This window comes from Gymnogyps californianus, chromosome Z, assembly GCF_018139145.2.
Source record: "Gymnogyps californianus isolate 813 chromosome Z, ASM1813914v2, whole genome shotgun sequence".
Taxonomy (NCBI): Eukaryota; Metazoa; Chordata; class Aves; order Accipitriformes; family Cathartidae; genus Gymnogyps; species Gymnogyps californianus.
In genome coordinates, this window is record NC_059500.1 from 61777511 (window position 1) to 61783510 (window position 6000).

Consider the following 6000-nt stretch of genomic DNA (forward strand, 5'->3'; position numbering starts at 1 on the left):
TACACTGGAAACCTGTCTTGTTCATGACAAAAATGTGATGATTCAAATGCCTTGACTTAAGCAGAATTTCTTTCAAGTTTTTCTTAACCTTGCTATGCCAGTGCTGCTACTTTCTGTACTAGACACATTTGGAAAGTGGAATGTATAAAAATGCTGGACCTCTCTATGAATGACTTAAAAAAAAAAAAAAGTAAATTCAGGCTCTGAAAGAATTTTACAAGCAGTGTGTTTCACTTTGCTGTGATAAATGCAGCATTAGACTTCACAGGGTATTGAAAGAACAATTACCAGTTATGAATGTTTGTATCACTCAAACACCTTAAAGCTGTTCTAAGTAATTTGTTCTTCACAATTTCATAACAAACTTCTAGAATGAATTTAATCTTATAACAGCTCAGTGAGAACCTCAAATCTAAGACCAATCAGGAAGAACTGAAAGACTTTTTGCATAAGGCTAGCTCAGATGTGCTTTTCAGGTACAGCCATATCCCCATCTACTAAAATACAATCTTGAAATGTATTACAGTTAGTGATATACATCTTGCACACCTTATATGCTGTATCTGTGTATTCAAATGGTATATATTTAAGTCTCTGTATACATTCTGTTCCCCTTATGCTAATTGTTACAGAAAAAGCTGTTTTGTTATCTGTTGAATAGCTGCTTCATTTGAGGCTGATGGTGCTTACTGGAGTGGGGTATGAAACAATTGGTGATAGACCTCTGAACCAACAGATAAAGGACTCATGGATAAATGCCCTTGCTATATTTAAAAGACAAGGTTGAAGTCACGCAAACAAAGGCTAAGGACCACTGGCATTTGAAGTGATGTAAACATCCCCTTCACCTGAACAATATCTAGCAAGCAAGCACTGTTTGACTGCAAAATAAAAGCTCTTTTTTTAGTTCTGCATATACCTTTCATTTAAAAATACACTTTCATAAGAGAAACGAATGTATAATATATAATAAATGTAATAACCCCCACAGCACAGGACAGAAGAAACCCTACAAATTGCAGAGGTTTCCACATGTATCATGCTAGAAAACAGCATATGAGACATTTCTGCTTTGTCACATGAGCATTCATTTTTATTTCGATTTGCACGTAACTTCAACTGGAACTCAAATAACAGCATACATACACAGGAATTGGAAGTGTTTTTGTAGTTAAAAGCAGTTTAACCATAGTGTTCTGGATATATTTTATTAAGTTTTTATTTGTCTTGTTTTGCATCTAAAACTATTAAAAGGCACCTTGTTCTCACCTAGCTTTGTCTTTCAGCAAAAAATGTCAGCATAAAGATAAAAGATTCCAATTTGGCACTCGGAAAACAGATAGTCACTCTCAGTGGGCCTTTTCAGCTTGGCACTGGGCTATGTTTGTTGTGGCTGTACTGCTTTCAGATCAGTTGCTTTGTGTGAGCTCATTTGCCTCCAAAATAGCAAGTAGACATATCCAAGTGTTAAAAAGCCTATGCTCCTCCATGGCTCTTGTTTTATGTCCTTCAAACATTCTTCTATGATTCAGTCCCAGAAAAGCCAGGAGCAGAGAGTCCTGAGACTTCCTTCCCAAGTCAGCATCTCAGTTCCCTTTCTTGAAAACCATTTGTTTTCCATGAGTACAGCAGGATAAGTGGTTCTCAATGCCCTTTTGTTCAAAAGTCACCTGTGATTCATTCAGAACACTGCAGCCATGAAGATTACAATAAGAATTAGGTTGCAGAGAGAAATTAGGGCACAGAAACTTGCGCATTAGTTACCGGGAGTCTTGAAAAAATATTAGATGAGTGGCAGCTTTGAAGGAGGATGACAGAGAGAAGCTAGATGAGCTGTCCTAGCCAACAAGCGTCCATACTCCCAGAAAGCGTTCCTGCTCCCAGAAAGGGAGGAACCGACACTTCACTGGACAGACAAACAATCATGGAAGGCATCCAGGTACACATAAAAACTTGCTGCTAGCTTCTGATGTCCAAAGTGTTTCTGGTTAAAGAGACACTTTTAAAAGCATACTTAACCAGTGTTTCTCAATGAAGTAGCACTTAGATGGGAAGACAGAAAAGGAAGTTTAAAGAACTTCCTCCAGGCTGCCAGAGAAGCAAAGCAGCAAGATGCCTGAAGAGCTGTGCCATCTGGTCCTGTGCCAGCTCCTGCTCGATTATGAGCTGTTCTACCAGTTCAGCTATTGTTGTGTGATCAGCTTCCATATCATGGACCACTGGTTGATGTGAGAGGGTGGCCAGTGTGTGATACTCTTTCTCTTGTAGCAAGAGTAGCCCATATAATTAAAAGGCAGTTAACATAAAACTGGGAAAGAATGTTACTTGCAACATATTACTTAACTTGCTAAGAACTCCTACTGCGTGCTGCTGAAGTCAACAGGTCTACCAGATATAGCAAGGAATGTGGAGTGTTTAAATCACTTTGACAGGGAACAGACCTAACAGGTCAATGGAAAACCATGGATCGGCACGTAACCTCTTTCTTGCATGAGATCCTGCAGACCAGTACCTCCTTGTTTCATGCTCTTGCATGTACAAACATTAGCTGTCGCAGAAAGTAAAGGACTAAACAAGCAGGAATACGGTGCCCACGTCCCAGCGTAACACGAGCTCCTGACCGCAAGTCACCAGGCAGCACAGCCGCAGCAGCCGCCCCCGCCGCCCCCGCCGGTGCCCGGACACCTCCTGCGCCCGCCCAGGCCCCGCCGCAGGGCAGCAGCGCCGGTGCGAGCCCGCTCGGTGGCCGGGCACCGACCGCCTCCCGGCCGCACCTCCGGCTGGGCGGGAGGGGGCCGCGGCGGGCCCGGCAGCCGCCCCCAGAGCGGCGCAAGGAGGGCTGCGCTGGCAGCCCCGCACGCCAGTGGGCTGCCGGGGCGTTTCGGGTGCCGAGCGCCGGCGGCGGCGGCACCGCTAAGTTAACTCTGAGGAGAAGTCGGGGCTGTCGCCGCCGCGCTTCGGCGCCCCTCAGGGAGGCGCTGCGCTCGACCCGGGACGGGCAGCCCCGCCGCCCCCCCAGCTCCAGACAGGTGTCGCACCTCAGCGCTCACCCCGCGCCCCCAGCGTCCCGCTGCCCGGCGGCCCCCCAGCCCACGGCCCGGCTTGGCGCTACGGGCGGCGGCAGCGCCTCCCTCCGCCCCTCCCGGCCCCGCTCAGCTTACCGGGCCGCGCTGTGTGAGGCTGAGAGGAGGAGGCGACGCCACCGGGGCTAGCGGGCGGGCGGGGAAGGGGTTGCGCAGCAGCAGCTGCTCCGGCGAACGGGAAGAGACGGGAGACAAACGGCGGCGGAAAGCGCTCCGCTAGCGCTGCGCCTGCCCGGCCCGGCCGGCCCTGGAAGCCACCCGGGGGCACGCCAGTCCTCTCAGGCGGCTGCTGCGTCCCTCGTCCCCGCGGGAGGCCGGGCCCATCGCCGGCTGCGGGGCCAGCCCTGCTGTCGCCGGGGAAGAGGGCAGCGGCCGCGCCAGCCTGCGCCGTGCCGAGGCCTGAGGGACGCACGTCCTCTCGTCTCCTGACTGGCAGAGATGGAGCCGGGGTGGGGTCAGCCCCGGCGGCAAGCTATGACAAGGGTGAAGAGGCGCGGTAGTGAATTACGGGGAACTGAATGAAAACTTTTCAGTAAAAATTGGGACAAATTGGTTCCTCCGGGCCTGAGGAAGAAGCCCAGACCCAGAGAGCTTACAGTCAAAGAGCGGCGCCAGGGACATTAGAGGGACCGACAGGTGCCATCAAGAAATCGTATACTGGGCGGGGTGTCATCAGTAGCCCCTGACTGTTTTAATAGGCAGCAAGAGCAAAGAGGAAGCTTTAAATGAAATACAGGGGGGGGAAAAAATGAAGTAACCTTGTGAACCTTTGTAGGGAATTGCTGGAAATCATGCGGAGCTGCATGGGAGAAAAAGGCATGCCGCTCTGAAGACTGGGCAACAGAGCAGAGAGCAGCATCATGGGCTCCTCGCTGGTGAGCGTCTATACCTCGGTAGTGAATAAAACCTGGTAAACTAGAGGGGCCCTGTTTCCACCTCAATAGCGTTTTGGCCTTTTGTGATGATACTGTGACTTGATCAGCAGCTAACGTGTGCTCGTAGCTGACAATCTGCTGATAACAGTTGCTCTGCTTCAGACACTGAAAGGGACCAGAGTTATTAGAGCAGTGTGAATGTGAGAAAGGCTGGAAGATTGCTGAAGAAAAAAAATTTAGAGTCTGCCCACTTTTTGGCCTGTGGAGGTGCTTTGAAACACTGAAACCTCCATTTCACTGACATTTATTATATCTAATTTCTGTGATTTGTCTTGCATTTCATTGTACATTCCCTGTAGGCTGGGACAATGTTTTGCTATCAGGTAGCTATTTTGGATGATGTAGGACTCACCGTAAGATTTGGGCTCTCATGGATGCACAAGTGTATTACCACCATTTTTTTTTTTCCCCCGTGCTCTCATTTACCTGATTTTTTTGCTAATGTTTGTTCTTTGCTACCCTGTTGTTATTCTAACAGTCTGCCTTGTAACAGTAGAATTATTTAGTCTGCTTTTTCTTGGGAGAGAGTACAGGTTTATTCAGTTCCTGCTATTTAGAGTCCTATTCATCTGAAAAGTTTTCGAACAACGATGTAATAAAAATATTTTAAATAACAATATAACAACATTCATTCAGAAAGCCTTATGTTTTTCAGTAATTACAGATAACTAAATTACTTTATACTTGTTTGTGCTTAAACATTGTAATTAGATGTGGTGGGGTTTTAAAAAAAACAAAACAAAACAAATTACCCTATGCTATGATGAACCATTTTCCTGTCTTACCATTTTCCCACTCCATGGTTAGAAAAGCTGTTGTTTTTATTTTTGAGGAGAGGATTGTTAGGGTCTTTTTAGTGATTATTACATTTGGTGAGATGTTGTGCTAATTGCTACTTTTTCTTGCTTAATGTAGACCCAGTAAAGAAGGTCTACATAAGGAAGTTCACAGTAGGATGCTCACAGTAATTAAATTCTGTTTTGCTCTGTCATGATTGTACAGTAATTTTATGTAGATGAGACAGACTGTTATTTTGAAATAATTTCTAGTGTGGTACAGTATGCTCAAATTTAAACTGAAAGGACTATTTAGAAAAAGCACAGTCATAAAAAGTTGCAGGTTATAAGGCATTTTCTAGCAAACTTAATTGGTAAAAGCATATAGAAACAAGTGAAATAAGGAGATGAATGGAGGAAATAAAATACAGATTAAAATGACTAGCTGCTAATTTAAGGCTTCACCTTCTGACATAAAAGAATATTGAAACTACTAGGGGAGAGAGCTTTTACTCTTTTAAAATTTTCTTATCTCATTTGCTTCCGCTTAAGTAAGATGTAGGGTTGGACTATTTGAATTTAATGGCATCCCATGCTTAAGGAGAAATAGCAGTGAAGATGGCACTGGCGGAAAGAAATGAAAGGCACCGTATGGCTCATGTCACAGCAACAGCAAATAGAATGAGGAAAAATAAGACCTTACTACTGACTATAAGATTATATTTTGAGAATTTTGTTCAGTGTATTTGATTTTATTAAGTAAGGGGAATGTGCCATTCACCTGTGTGGTTAGCTGTATTTATTGTCCTACAGCGAGTGTTTGTCTGTAACAGGAGGATGATAGGGCAGCTGGCCTGTGCAAGGTTAAGAGTGAGTAAAGTGGTCACTAGGAAGGTTAATGGATATTGCTTGTGCTGTGGCTTTGGGATACATGACAGCCTGGTGCAGAAGTTAATTCAAAGGCAGAATATATATGAAGTGCTTTTTACTGGGCTAGCCCCTTGAGTCTGTGGTGAGCAGTCCAAGGATCAGTGCCAAACCGACACACAGTAAATCAGAAACCAGAGAGTATTTTTGACTTGCTGTTCTGAGACAAGGGTGGTATAACAGGAAGACTATATTGAAGGTTGTATGCAGCGCGTCAGTGAACATTGAAACACACTGCAGTGATGTAGTGACTTGTGCATAGACAGAGGCACATACTGT

At 45.5% G+C, this 6000-nt stretch overlaps 1 protein-coding gene across 1 annotated transcript in view; it reads right to left on the bottom strand.

Moving 5' to 3' along the window:
- The window catches only part of RNF180 (ring finger protein 180), a 76166-nt gene extending 72941 nt beyond the window's left edge, over positions 1-3225 (bottom strand). The window contains 1 exon segment of the mRNA XM_050913529.1: positions 3162-3225. The gene's annotated coding sequence lies outside the window, so the exon portion shown is untranslated.
- Between the last annotated feature and the right edge of the window lie 2775 nt (positions 3226-6000).